Below are 14,952 nucleotides of genomic sequence, written 5' to 3'. Positions count from 1 at the left end.
CATACACATACATACTGTCGCGTCTCCGGGGAGTAAGATCCCCGATGACGGATAGCCGAAACGAGCTTTAACTCCGAGGCGTATTTCAAACTTGGCGGGATTATCTTTTCGCATGCACGGCAAAGGCCCGAATCCTTACCTGATCTGACGGCCGACACGGTGTTATCTCTCGACCCACAAACACAAAAACGAACAGGACAATAAATTGAAAGTCAGCAAATAATGATTTAATGAAAATAATGCGGTGCCATAAAAAATGAAAGGTGAGGTAAAAACTATATTCTAAGAGACACGATAAGGGAAGACAAATGAAAGAAAATGTGTTTGCATGGTGCTTTAGCCAGAACTCAGCCTGGCATCCTCAAACGGCCCTCGAAAGCCTGGCGGTCATCGAATGGGTCCCCGAGTCACCGCGTGGGAACCGCACAAGATGGCGTGCAGTCGCGCCCATAGTATCCACCCATCCATGGAGCGGCGGCCAAAATCCTTCCTCATCTGATTGTCACGATCCACCAGGCTCCTAACACTCGCCTCGCTAGCGTGCACCGCTCAAAGTGCAGCCACCTCCATCGAAGGCACAGGGAGAATGACATAAAATGCGACTGTTCGCCACAAAGGAAGGGCCAGTCCAAGTTGCGAACAGAGAGACGGACTCTTCCTCTCCCACATCGCTGACGTCACTCTACCAATCCTCAGGTCCCATCACAATATCTCGTCCTCTCGACCAATCGCCGTCTTTGTGGCGGGGCCTCACGGCCTTGCTTTATGCCTAATGATGAAGGTCGAGGCGGGGCCTCCCTGTCACGAGTCGTTGGGGGGCGGAGTCTAATCTCTCGAGAATGTTTGGATGACGTCGCCAGCCGTGAGGCAGGATTCACTGGCACGATCGGCAAATGAGCTGGGTTTTATTGTTAGCCCTGACGGCGTTGTGGGCGCATGGATCTCATTGATTGGCAGGCTGAATTTTACAAGAACAAAGGGAAAATTACAGGAGGCATTACACACTGGAGATTATTAACCATAATGCTATGGTTTGAGCCATGGATTTTAGCTGCTTTGAGCTGTTTTGAAATTGATTCACCACAAAACCACCCTCCTTATGGCGACATGCAAACGCTCTTACCCGCACAGTCGGCCTACTTAATACATCAAGATTCTTCTTCTTCGTGGCATACGGTCCATGCTAATTTATACAATCCTGCCTTCACTGAGGTATTTCATCTCTACCCCCCACAAACGTAACAATACATACATACATACATACAAACATGTTCTAGATGGCATTGCCCTACAAGCTATACTGTAAAAAAAAAGATGTAAAGATGCTGCATGAATCTTAACAATAAGATTTAAAGGAACTTAAACATTGAAGTAAGATCATAAATAAAGAGGGCTTAAGGATTCAATTATTGTAGAAACCTCATTAACATTCCAACATTCCTGCCTGTAAACGATGTTATGATTATGTCGGTTCATGGCTGTGGATCCTTTTGCTATTCCAAGATCCAGACATTCACTTTCATAAATAGAGAATAGAATATGCCATTTTAGGGATATATGGAATGGTAAAGAATGAGCAGAGTTTCTCCTGTCCTGATTGGGCACCATTACAAGGATTTACAAGGAAAATAGACACAGGAGGAGGCCATTTGGCTATAATCACTCCTGCAATCTAGCCAGACCCCAATAACACAATAACACAGGTTACTTACGAGTATATTCATTGTATGAACCACAATCTTACCATAATCGTAAAATAACTTAACATCCATATATATCATGTATAATCTACTTATGTATTATTTAACCTCCAGGCAGAGGATTTAGCCAGGCATAGTCTTTGAGGCTAATAAGGTGGCCACAATGTCTTGTTCCAGTTCTGAAATGTTATTACAACCAAACCAAACGAGATCCAATGATGCAGTTTTTGCATTTTGTCATATAATTCATAAAGTTTCTTCTGTTACTAGTGGTAACTCATGAAAATCACGGGCATAAATAGTGTTTATGTTCATACAAACTAACTTGCCCTTCCTCTTCCTTTCCGCTTCCTTTCAAAATAATTGTGTCCGTTGGCACCAACATTCATTCTGGCGGATCTCCTGAATATCGCTTTGTATTCAACTGCAGTATTGTCTCTTATAGTGTGGTTACTGGTAAGTATCCCCTTTACATTTCTGATCGCATTTATATTTGTATTAAAAGGCGTAGCTTGCCTCTCTAGTCGCTGCGCGTCCGGCACACATCGGGGCGTCTTCTTCTTCTCCTCGGTGTCAAAAGTGCAGTGTCTCACTGTGCGTAAAACAAAATGGCACGGTCATTCAAAACTTTTCACTGATTTTCAGCTTTTATTCCACACTTATAGACATTTGGAGACATAGGTATGCTTATATGGAAGGGTTAGTCATAACTACATAGTATCTCACACATCTTAGGGCGACAGGAGCAATAGTTGGAGAGAAGTTTCGATTACAAACTTCAGAAATAAGCGTTTTAATGATATAGATTCAGTACACTTCAACATGTGCGCCTTTAGTGGCACATCCAAGCGATAATCCACTGCAATCCACGTGTTGGCCAACATATCCCTCGCCACACTGCTGATGTAACTTGTTATCTTTGCACGAAGTGTTTCAATGTCAGCAACAGAGGTTTGGAAAAACACAATTCTTGAATTCTTGACATACCCCACAAGAAGAAGTCAAAGGGTGTCACATGGGGAGATCGTGCATGCTAAGGGGCTGACCCATCACATCCAATCTATCTACTGAGGAAGTTCTCGTTAAGGAAGTCAATGCACAAACAAACTCCAGTGTGGAGGTGCGCCATCTTGCTGAAAAATAACGAATGGCTGCAGTTCTTCCAACTAGGGGATAACTTGATTTTCCAGCCAGTCAAGGTACACAATTCCCGTAACATTCTGCTCAGGAAAGAAAAATGGGCCTATCGTGCATTATTCCACACCAAACATTAAGTTTTGGGCTATCACACGTTATGGCGGTTAACCCATCCGGATTCCTGAAAGGTGGCTTCATCAGAAAATCAAACTCTTTTTAGTCATTGTCTTCATCAATCGAGTTCAGCATGGAACATGGAAACTCATAGTGCCGTGACTTGTCATTTGTTTCTGAAGCTTGTCCAATCTGCACTTCACATGCGTCAAGATGCAATCTCTTGTGTACAACTTTGTGAACTGCAAAAAATTGATGACTGCATGGTGCTCAAGCTTTTAAAATTCCATCATTGAAGACTCTGAAAAGAACACAACAGTATTGACCATACACAAATGACAACGATCAGAGGAGACCACTATATGAGAAGACAGCTCAAAAATAAGCAAACTTCCAACTGAACCCTTAGTCGGATGGGGCGCTGTTAGCCTGCCTTGCCTGAGAACGGAGCAAGGCAGTGAGGAGCTTCTGCTCAGGACCTAGGCCCTCCTTGAGAAGCCTGGTCCAAAAATGTTCTTCTGTAAGTTCCAAGAATGAGGTTTCCATGGCAACCACACTTTGTCCTACAGAAGAATCATCGGCAGATGAAGCTGGGATCCAGATATCTCTAGTTGAAGGTGAAGACGATTACTTTCCAGTGGCACCTTTGGATGCCTACGATTATTGATGTAAATGGCCGTAAAATGTGTTCAATGAGGAAATGTGCCGCGGTGTTATTCCGGCTGCATCCATGAAGTGCGGACATTTCGTTCTTACAGGAATGGGGCTTCCAGTGGGGGGGGTCTTGTGATTGTAAGGATACTATTGTGAAGGGAATTGGTTTCTCTTGTCTTACCCAAATTGGTTTCTCTTGTCTTACCCAAATTGGTTTCTCTTGTCTTACCCAAATTGGTTTCTCTTGTCTTACCCAAATTGGTTTTTCTTGTCTTACCCAAATTGGTTTCTCTTGTCTTACCCAAACGGGTTTCTGTTGTCTTACCCAAATTGGTTTCTATTGTCTTACCCAAATTGGTTTCTCTTGTCTTACCCAAATTGGTTTCTCTTGTCTTACCCAAATTGGTTTCTCTTGTCTTACCCAAATTGGTTTCTCTTGTCTTACCCAAATTGGTTTCTCTTGTCTTACCCAAATTGGTTTCTCTTGTCTTTCCCAAATTGGTTTCTCTTGTCTTTCCCAAATTGGTTTCTCTTGTCTTACCCAAATTGGTTTCTCTTGTCTTACCCAAATTGGTTTCTCTTGCGTGCTTGCTTCCTCTACCTACTCGCTGTGTTGGGAACCTCCAGAAGGCTATTTTATGATTGTGGGTGGGAGCGGGTGGGAGCGGGTGGGAGCGGGTGGGAGCGGGTGGGAGAAAGCGGTATAGTCCGGCGTAGGCAGGTTCCTTCGATCGAATGTGAAGATAGAGAAGAGATCGTGGAGTGTTTGGTGTTTAGTTAGCAGAGATCGTCATGATCTGTGTTTGTTTTTTGTTTTTCTTTCTTGCATGACTATCTTTCAGCTTTGTTTGCCTCCAGTGTAGTGTTGTGTTCTTGCGTCCAGTCTTTTCCTTCCCTCCTTCATATTACAATATGCTTTGGACAGTGAAGACCCATTAACAATGATAGTTAAAGGTTTTGAGGGATTTCTGGACATTAGGCAGCAAATGATCTGGTTTGAGCCAGCTAGCACTTGATGGAATGCGTCCTCTGTGGGATTTCCTCGTCATCACAGTGACATTTTGTGGGTTACAGTAAAGCGTTACACACCCATCTGCCCTCACCTCCTCCCTGATGCCGTAGGAAAGGGTGGACGTGTTTACGCACAGACTTCTTGGAATAAGAGCCAAACTTTTGCCGGACCTTGTGCTATGTGCTATGGGCTCCATATTCAGAGGAAGGGCAAGGCCCATTGTGCGAGCAATGGATGCCTCTTGGTCTTGCCGGAATAAGGAATTTTATTACGTTTACTTACAACGCCATAAAGACTCACATATTTCGGATATGTTAACCAGATATTAATGGCTTTCTTCTGTTTTCTTTCTCATCTTTTTACTCACTGCCTTCCTTTTCACTTCCGCCACCAGTCTGGACGGCTGTTTTCACCGCTGTTTGTTTGTTATCAGGATAATTCAAAACGTTATGGACGGATTCGGATTAAGCTTGTTGGACTTGTTGGGTTTGTGACAAAGATGAATTGATTCGATTTTGGTGAAGTTCCGGATTACGAGAATCAAGTGATTAAAAATTGATCAAAGTGGTCAATTAAAAATTTATCGAGTGATTCTTCACCATTGAGAAATAGGACCGGAAACGATATATGGCATGATTTTTCAAAACGTTGTGGACAGATTTGGATCAAACCTGGTGGATGCAGTCCACCACAAGAACGTGGTGGATGTAGTCAACCACAAGAACGTGGTGGATGTAGTCCACCACAAGAACGTGGTGGATGTAGTCAACCACAAGAACGTGGTGGATGTAGTCCACCACAAGAACGTGGTGGATGTAGTCAACCACAAGAACGTGGTGGATGTAGTCAACCACAAGAACGTGGTGGCTGTAGTCAACCACAAGAACGTGGTGGATGTAGTCAACCACAAGAACATGGTGGATGTAGTCCACCACAAGAACGTGGTGGATGTAGTCCACCACAAGAACGTGGTGGATGTAGTCCACCACAAGAACGTGGTGGATGTAGTCCACCACAAGAACGTGGTGGATGTAGTCCACCACAAGAACGTGGTGGATGTAGTCCACCACAAGAACGTGGTGGATGTAGTCAACCACAAGAACGTGGTGGATGTAGTCAACCACAAGAACGTGGTGGATGTAGTCCACCACAAGAACGTGGTGGATGTAGTCCACCACAAGAACGTGGTGGATGTAGTCCACCACAAGAACGTGGTGGATGTAGTCCACCACAAGAACGTGGTGGATGTAGTCAACCACAAGAACGTGGTGGATGTAGTCAACCACAAGAACATGGTGGATGTAGTCCACCACATATACATATACATATACATATACATATACATATACATATACATTTATACATATACATTTATACATATACATATATTCAGAGGAAGGCTGCAAGTTAGTATGCTGCATCATGCTCACATGCAGTGGCGCAGTGATACTGTGATAGTTTGTGGCGCTTGGGGTGAAGGGCAAAAAGATTGCCCCCTGCAGGCACTGACATAGTCAGCAATTCCTATTGAGGCGGCCATATGTACTGTTTACCGGATTTTTTTTTTTTTTTTTTTTTTTTTTTTTGTATACTGAATCGAGGCTCGTGAAAGAGCTAAATTCGAACCATTAACCGATTCAAACGTTCACCTGATTTGAACCATTAGCCCTATTCACGTCTTACATTACGTTTCTCGGGCCATTACAGGATTCGAACCATTATCGGATTACCATAGTCCATAATTTACCCTATTTACGCATAGGCATCCACCTTTTGTACAAAGAAATCCACAACACCCCCCATTTTTGTAATGGTACAACCCTAACTTTGAATCGGGTAAAGGGTAAAGGGTTCTAACTTCACGGACATCTGTGCGAGTTGATAGAAATAGGAATTAGGAAAAAAGTTAATCCGGATGTAAAGAGTTTGTAAACATCGACCTGACACATTTACACGTTGCACGGAATTTAAACTGTGAAAAACGGTTCTGAAAGTTGCTTCTCGTGATGTCACGAGTTTGTTGTATTATAATTAATGTATAAAATACAATCAAATGGAGCATTTAAACGGTTTTTAGGGTGTAATTTGACGCCCCGTCCACTCCGCGCCTGGTGCGGTCGCACCCTCCGCGCCCCCCATCACTACGCCCTGCATACATATACATACACATACACACATACACATACACACATACATATATATATATATACAGTCACGTGAAAAAGTAAGTACTCCCCATGTAAAGTTTTGACTTTTTCAACATATTTCAACATACAGCTATTTGATCTTCATTTCAACAATATTGATAGATAAAGGTGATATTGTGGCGGACACAAAAGCCCACTGGCGTGGTGACATCATTCCGCGCACCAAGTGGGCGGTGGCCACGCCCGAGGGGTAGGCGTGGCCTCATGATATACACCGGGCGCGCAGCCCGGAGCGCGCCAGTGTTACAGTGAGCTCCTGAAATAAAGACGCTTATAAGTTACCGCTTGTCCGCTTCCTCCTTGCTCGCAAGCAGCGCGCGTAACGCCGCGCTTTACTGGTGACCCCCTCGACGTTGGATCTGCCGGAGCGATCCTTCCACACGCGACGCCATTGCCATGGCCAACCTCATCAAACTTCCCGAATTTTGGGAGGCTCAGGCCGAAGTCTGGTTCGTCCAGGCCGAAGCCCAATTTCAGCTTCGGCGCCTCACCGGCGATGACACGCACTATTGCCACGTCGTCGCCTCCCTCGGGCCCGGCACGGCCGCTCGAGTTGTGTCCGTCCTTCGCCACCCACCGGACGGCCACAAGTACGAGGCACTCAAGCGGCTACTCCTAGCCACGTTCGGCCTCACGGACGACGCACGGGCCGACCGCCTCCTGGATCTCCCCGAGCTCGGTGACACGCGCCCGTCGGTCCGAATGGACCATATGCTGTCACTGTTGTGCGACGAAGCCCCCGGTTCTCTATTCCGGGCGCTTTTCCGTCGCCAACTTCCAGCGCAGGTTCGCCTCGCGTTGGCCGGGACCGGGCTAACGGAACCCCGAGCATTGGCAGCCGAGGCGGACAGGTACTTCGCCGCTTCGGACACGCGGGCGAGAGTCGGCGTGGCCGTCACGGCCCTCGAGGCTGATGCTGCTGATGCTGCTGATGCTGCTGATGCTGCTGTTCCACAGCATCAGCTTATACAGCATACGCAGCATGCTGATACGCACCTCGTGACCGCCGCCACGCCCCGCCCACCGCCGCGGCGAAAACCGCCATCGCGGGGAAACCCGCCAACTCCACCGGCCTGGCGGAGCCAGCCGCGCTCCTCCAGCTCCACCACCTGGTGCTGGTTCCACGCCAAGTTCGGCCACGAAGCTCGGCAGTGTCATCCGCCATGCTCCTTCAACAGGTCGGAAAACGCCCGGGCCGGCGCTCAATAGTGGCGATGAGCGCCGGCCGTTCGAGCAGCCTGCTGTTCATAACGGACACCTTCTCCGGGCGCCGTTACCTGTGCGACACGGGAGCGCAGGTGAGTGTCGTTCCCGCCGGCACGTCAGACAAGCACGCCGCGGGTGGGGGCCCCGCGCTGCTTGCCGCGAACGGGACGCCCATCCGTACGTACGGAAAACGCTGCCTCTCTCTGCGGTTCGGAGGGCAGGTTTTCCGATGGACGTTCGTCACCGCCGACGTGCCCATGGCACTGCTTGGCGCGGACTTCCTGTGCGCTAATGGGCTCCTGATCGACGTCAAGCGCAGACGTCTTGTCCAGGCCGAGACGTTCAGCTCGCTCGCTTGTGCGTTGCCCAGCTCAATGAGCGGCTTGCCAAGCGGCTTGCCGAACGGTTCGGTTCCGGCCACGTTGGTCTGTACGCTTCCGGCAGCGGACGCATTCACCCGCCTCCTCGCCGGCTTCCCAGCCCTCACGCGGCCCACCTTCTCGGCGGGGGCCGTCAAGCACGGGGTGGCCCATCACATCCCCACCGTCGGGCCACCGGTCTACGCCCGGGCACGCCGCCTCGAGCCGACGAAGCTGGCGGTGGCAAAAGCGGGGTTCGCTACCCTGGAGCGACTCGGCATCGTTCGGCGCTCAGAGAGCGCTTGGGCGTCGCCGCTGCACATCGTGCCGAAGCCCCGCGGGGGATGGCGACCGTGCGGGGACTATCGCCGTCTCAATGACGCCACGACTCCCGACCGCTACCCCGTCCCCCACATTCAGGACTTTTCCGCCCGTTTGGTGGGCAGGTCCTTCTTCTCGAAGGTGGACCTCATACGCGGCTACCATCAGGTCCCCGTCAGGCCGGAGGACGTCCCGAAGACGGCGGTCATCACGCCATTCGGACTCTTCGAGTTCCTGCGCATGCCCTTCGGTCTGAAGAATGCGGCTCAGGCGTTCCAGCGACTGATGGACAGCGTCCTGCGCGACTTGGATTTTGTCTATGTCTACCTGGACGATATCCTCGTCGCCAGCGCGTCCCGCGAAGAGCACCGACGCCACCTCCGCACGCTCTTCGAACGCCTGGGCCAGCATGGCCTGATTGTGAACCCCGCAAAGTGCCGGTTCGGCGCCGCCATAATCGATTTTCTGGGGCACCGTGTCACCAGGCACGGAGCCGTCCCCCTGCCGGCCAAGGTGGAGGCGGTGAAGGGGTTTCCGCGCCCCCGCACGATCAGAGGGCTGCAGGAGTTCCTGGGCATGGTGAACTTTTACCATCGGTTCCTGCCCCGTATCGCCCAGCTCCTGCGCCCCCTGCACGAAGCTCTCCGAGGTAAGCCAGGCAAAGCTGACGTTACCTGGACCGAGCAGATGGACACGGCGTTCACGGGCGCGAAGCTCGCCTTGGCTAACGCCACCATGCTCGCGCACCCGGCGCCCGATGCACCGATCGCCCTCACCACCAATGCCTCGGACTACACGGTGGGCGCGGTGCACGAGCAATGGGTGTGTGGAGCTTGGCAACCGCTGGCGTTCTTTAGCCGGCAGCTTCGCCCGCCCGAACGCCGTTACAGTACCTTCGACCGCGAGTTGCTCGGGCTTCACTTGGCGGTCAGGCACTTCCGCCATCTGCTCGAGGGCCGTGCGTTCACTGCCTTCGTCGACCACAAGCCGCTGATCTTTGCGATGGGCAAGGTCACCGAGCCGTGGTCGGCCCGGCAGCAGCGTCACCTCTCGGCCGTGTCCGAGTACACGACGGACATCCAGCACGTCGCAGGGAAGGACAACCCGGTGGCGGATTGCCTTTCCCAGGCCGTCGCCCACGCAGTCCACCTCGGCATCGACTATGCCCGGATGGCAGCGGACCAGGCCGCTGACCCCGACGTCCAGGCCTTGCGGACAGCCGTCATGGGCCTCCGCGTCACCGAGGTGCCATTCGACGGCGCGGGCGCGGCCCTCTTGTGCAACGTCTCCCTCGGGCGTCCTCGCCCCATCGTGCCCGCGGGCTGGCAGCGCCAGGTGTTTGACGCCATCCACGGCCTGTCCCACCCAGGCGCGAGGGCCTCCCAAAGGCTGATCGCTGACAAGTTTGTCTGGCATGGCCTCCGGAAGGCCGTCCGCGGCTGGGCCAGGACGTGCCTCGCGTGCCAGCGCGCCAAGGTGCACCGGCACACCCAGGCCCCGTTGGCCCCGTTCACGGTGCCGGAACGCCGGTTTGACCACGTCCACGTGGACCTGGTGGGACCTCTGCCCCCCTCGCGGGGTTTCACCTACGTCCTCACCATGGTGGACCGCACCACCCGGTGGCCGGAGGCCATGCCCTTGGCGTCGACAACGGCGGCCGATGTCGCGCAGGCTTTCATCGCCACCTGGGTCGCCCGGTTCGGCGCCCCCTCAGACATCTCGTCCGACCGCGGCCCCCAGTTCACCTCGGAGCTCTGGGGGGCAGTCGCGCAGGGGCTCGGGGTCTGGCTGCACCGAACCACGGCCTACCACCCCCAGGCTAACGGCCTGTGTGAGCGATTTCACCGCTCATTGAAGGCCACGCTCCGGGCCACCCTCCGCGACGGCGGCTGGGTCGACAGGCTCCCCTGGGTCCTGCTGGGCCTCCGGACGGCGCCCAAGGAGGACCTGCGCGCATCCGCGGCGGAGTTGGTCTTCGGGCAACCGCTGCGGGTGCCGGGCGAGTTCCTCCCCGACTCCACGGCACCATGGTCCGCGGCACAGCAGCGCTCCGCTCTGCAAGAGACCGCCCAGAGGTTCGCCCCGGTGCCAATGGCATGCCACGGACACCCACCGACGCACGTCGCCCCGGAGCTTCGCACGGCGGAGTACGTCTTCGTCCGCCACGATGCCCACCGGACACCACTGCGGCCCCCGTACGAAGGGCCTTTCCGCGTGCTGGAGACCGGGACGAAGCACTTCACCCTGGACATCGGCGGTACTCCTGACCGCGTTTCGGTAGACCGCCTCAAGCCGGCCCACCTCGACGTGGACCATCCACCGCCAGTGGCCCGACCCCCACGTCGGGGCCGCCCCCCTGCGGGCGGACCCCCGGCACCGCCCAGCCCCGCCGCCACGCCGCCCCCCGGTCCTGCACCCATCCCAGGGGCAGCCAGGGGCATCCCACCTGGCATCCCTGCACCCCGGACGCCGCCGATCGCCAGGGGGCGCTTCGGCCGGGTCATTCGTCTGCCCCGCAAACTGGCCCTCCAGGTGTGCGGGAATTCTGGGGGGGCGCGTGTGGCGGACACAAAAGCCCACTGGCGTGGTGACATCATTCCGCGCACCAAGTGGGCGGTGGCCACACCCGAGGGGTAGGCGTGGCCTCATGATATACACCGGGCGCGCAGCCCGGAGCGCGCCAGTGTTACAGTGAGCTCCTGAAATAAAGACGCTTATAAGTTACCGCTTGTCCGCTTCCTCCTTGCTCGCAAGCAGCGCGCGTAACGCCGCGCTTTAATATAATATAACAAATATCATGAAACATTTACATTTTGTAGTCCATTGTATAATTTAAATAAACATGAATGCAAATTTCGCATGTGGAAAAAGTAAGTACACCCCCACATTTATCACTACTTCAAATACCTAAAATTAGAATCAGGTGCACCACCTCAGGTGCAAATGCCGGAGTGCAAATGCCTGCCCTTACCAGGAAGGAAGTCTGCCGGCAAATATTATGTATGTTGAAATATGTTGAATTATGCCGGAGGCATTATGATTTCAGGTTATCTGTCCGTCCGTGATAGGTTTTTCGTTACCGCAATAACTTGATAATGGCTAAAGGGACCTTCGTCAAACTCGGTGCAGGTATGTATTAACTGATTACAGTAAAGATTAACTGATTACATTTTGGGGCCACAAGGACAAAGGCCAACGGTCAGAGGTCATGTTAGGTAAAAATACTGTTACCGTGATAACCTGTGAACCATTGATGGGATTCTGACCAAATTTGGTACAGGTATGTATCATGATGTAAAGATTAAGTGATTCTTTTTTGGGGTCATAGGTCAAAGGTCAAAGTCTGTAATAGGTTTATAGCTTGAGAATAGCTGAAGTGAACCAATTCAAACTTAGTGCACGTATGTATAATGATGTAAAAATTATCTTATTCGATTTTGTGGTCATAGGTCAAAGGTCAAAGTCTGTAATAGGTTTATAGCTTGAGAATAGCTGAAGTCAACCAATTCAAACTTAGTGCAGGTATGTATAATGATGTAAAAATTATCTTATTCGATTTTGCGGTCATAGGTCAAAGGTCAAAGTCTGTAATAGGTTTATAGCTTGAGAATAGCTGAAGTGAACCAATTCAAACTTAGTGCACGTATGTATAATGATGTAAAAATTATCTTATTCGATTTTGTGGTCATAGGTCAAAGGTCAAAGTCTGTAATAGGTTTATAGCTTGAGAATAGCTGAAGTCAACCAATTCAAACTTAGTGCAGGTATGTATAATGATGTAAAAATTATCTTATTCGATTTTGTAGTCAAAGGTCAAAGGTACACTTATGTAGAATGATGTAAATATCAACTCATTAGATTTTGGGGTCATGAGGTCAAAAAGGTCAAAGTCTGTAATAGGTCTATAACTTGAGAATGGCTAAAGGGATCTAATTCAAACTTGGTTGGGGGCCCCACGGTCAAAGGCCAAAGGCCAAAGGTCAGAGGTCATGTCAGGTCATGTGAGAACTTGTGAACAGCTGAAGGGATTTAAATTAAAACTTGGTGCAGGTATGTATAATAATATAAACATGAACTGATTAAATTTTGGGGTCAATAGGTTAAAGGTCAGAGGTCATGTAAGGTAAAAATGTGCTAACTTGGGCACAGCTGAATGGATTTAAATCAAACTTGATGCAAGTATTATAATGATATAATAATGTGGGCGGAGGCATATCGGTCAACGTCGTGACGTGTAGGTCTATCTATTATCGTGACGTGAGTGAGGAGGCCTATTTATTATGTAGGCCTATCTATCCGTCGTAACGTGACCTACACAATATGTGTAGGCCTATCTATTACTGGCCAAATTATAATGGCATTGCTTCAGGTGAAGACTGGTATTACCTACGATAAAAATGAATGCAGTAATATGGCTAAAGGAGGCAATGAAGACCTTAAAAGCACATAGCAAAAGGAGAGGTAAGTGGAGAAATGTGCAGTTCATGAAGTGACAGGAGGCCAAACTTTAAAACTTTCATGAAGTGTTAGTGGGTCAAACTTGAAAACTTTAATGAAGTGTCAGTGGGTCAAACTTGAAAACTTTAATGAAGTGTCAGTTGGCCAAACTTGAAAACTTTCATGAAGTATCAGTGGGCCAAACTTGAAAACTTTCATGAAGTGTCAGTGGGCCAAACTTGAAAACTTTCATGAAGTATCAGAGGGCCAAACTTGCAAACTTTCATGAAGTATCAGAGGGCCAAACTTGCAAACTTTCATGAAGTGTCAGTGGGCCAAACTTGAAAACTTTCATGAAGTATCAGAGGGCCAAACTTGCAAACTTTCATGAAGTGTCAGTGGGCCAAACTTGAAAACTTTCATGAAGTGTCAGTGGGCCAAACTTGAAAACTTTCATGAAGTGTTAGAGGGCCAAACTTGCAAACTTTCATGAAGTGTCAGTGGGCCAAACTTGAAAACTTTCATGAAGTATCAGTGGGCCAAACTTGCAAACTTTCATGAAGTGTCAGTGGGCCAAACTTGCAAACTTTCATGAAGTGTCAGTGGGCCAAACTTGAAAACTTTCATGAAGTGTCAGTGGGCCAAACTTGAAAACTTTCATGAAGTGTTAGAGGGCCAAACTTGCAAACTTTCATGAAGTGTCAGTGGGCCAAACTTGAAAACTTTCATGAAGTGTCAGTGGGCCAAACTTGAAAACTTTCATGAAGTATCAGAGGGCCAAACTTGCAAACTTTCATGAAGTGTCAGTGGGCCAAACTTGAAAACTTTCATGAAGTATCAGAGGGCCAAACTTGAAAACTTTCATGAAGTGTTAGAGGGCCAAACTTGAAAACTTTCATGAAGTATCAGAGGGCCAAACTTGAAAACTTTCATGAAGTGTCAGTGGGCCAAACTTGAAAACTTTCATGAAGTATCAGAGGGCCAAACTTGAAAACTTTCATGAAGTGTTAGAGGGCCAAACTTGAAAACTTTCATGAAGTATCAGAGGGCCAAACTTGAAAACTTTCATGAAGTGTCAATCCACTACAAAGAGTGACATGTTTCTTTGTCTCCTGTGTGAACCAAGGCACAAACTTTGAAAAATTTCTGCCAATTTTGAAAATGTCCAATAACAATTTAAGGAAGAATATTTTCTTTAGTTAGACTCCAAACGATGTTGTTGTCATTCAAAGTGTTTTCTTGTTTTAATCAACCAGTTTGTGCAAGTGTTTTATGAACTTGTTACCAGTTAGCAATCACTTACTATGAAAGTGTTGTTGCATCAATAAAGCCAGCTCAGGGTCTCTTTTTTGCTTCTGTTGGTAGAAGTAATCTGAGGTTATGGATCGGTTTACAAACCACATTACCCAGAAGCACAGCCTTTTCTTCTTTCGTATGCAGCGCAAAGCTGCGGGGTGGCATCATTGGCTGAGGGCACAACTTGCTGCTGATGTAGTGCCCTCTGCTGGTAAGGGCAGGCATTTGTAATTTGGTCATGGTGCTGGCGATAGCTTACCTATTCTTCGCGAAGGACACCGTTGTAGTAGTAGTAGTAGTAGTAGTAGTAGTAGTAGTAGTCGTAGGTGTGTGTGTGTGTGTGTGTGTGTGTGTGTGTGTGTGTGTGTGTGTGTGTGTGTGTGTGTGTGTGTGTGTGTGTGTGTGTGTGTGTGTGTGTGTGTGTGTGTGCATGTGGTCTACATATATGTATGTATCAGCATCCACAATGTACAGGAGTGAAGGGTGATTTGCCCATTAACCCCAAAAAA

At 49.5% G+C, this 14,952-nt stretch overlaps 1 protein-coding gene across 1 annotated transcript in view; it reads left to right on the top strand.

Moving 5' to 3' along the window:
- LOC137415931 (MOB kinase activator 2) overlaps positions 1 to 14,952 on the top strand; it is an 89,282-nt gene that overhangs the window by 32,453 nt on the left and 41,877 nt on the right. The gene's annotated exons all lie outside the window — the stretch shown is intronic.

The sequence above is a fragment of the Myxine glutinosa genome, chromosome 1 (assembly GCF_964187855.1).
Source record: "Myxine glutinosa chromosome 1, kmMyxGlut1.1, whole genome shotgun sequence".
Taxonomy (NCBI): domain Eukaryota; kingdom Metazoa; phylum Chordata; class Myxini; order Myxiniformes; family Myxinidae; genus Myxine; species Myxine glutinosa.
The sequence above is the reverse complement of the archived record's forward strand: the minus strand, read 5'-3'. Positions and strand labels throughout refer to the sequence as shown.